Source organism: Aplysia californica, unplaced genomic scaffold (assembly GCF_000002075.1).
Source record: "Aplysia californica isolate F4 #8 unplaced genomic scaffold, AplCal3.0 scaffold00091, whole genome shotgun sequence".
NCBI lineage: Eukaryota > Metazoa > Mollusca > Gastropoda > Aplysiida > Aplysiidae > Aplysia > Aplysia californica.
In genome coordinates, this window is record NW_004797361.1 from 921,716 (window position 1) to 922,303 (window position 588).

A 588-nucleotide genomic window follows, 5' to 3' on the forward strand; every position below is an offset into this window, starting at 1 on the left:
CACGGGTGAAGAAAAAAAAGGTGGGGAGTTCAGTTTCATGATACCCCGTAGGTTGGTTCTTATAACTATTTACAGCCCTGGTGTTACAACGTAACAACTGAAACTGAGATCGACAATCAAGGACCTCTGATTTCTATGCAAAGAGTGTTTCTTTAAAGTACCATGTCGTGCGACTCTCATGAAGTCAAACAGCTGCACAACAAGAAAAGTGTTGGATTGGAACCCACTAGGTAAAAGATAAAGGGGAGGACCACATGGTACCTGGAGAAGAGTCTCGGAAATGGATGTATGAACTGAAAAGTGGGAAGACATGGAGAGAAATCAAGCGACTAGTCCAGGACAGGGAAAAGTGGAAAGTGTGTGTTCATGGCCTATAACCTGGTGCGGGATGAGAAAGGCAATGGTGAGGGTGACCATGTCATGCTAAAAGAGTGTTTGTCTGCGACAGAACGAGAATTAATGGTTCCTCTTAAAAGCGCTGGAAGATTATCTGAACTGGCGTCCGTGGTGTAGCGGTAAGGCACTTCGTTGTTGCACGTAGAAGACCTGAGTTCGATTCCCCTGAGTGTGTGTGTGTGTGTGTGTGTG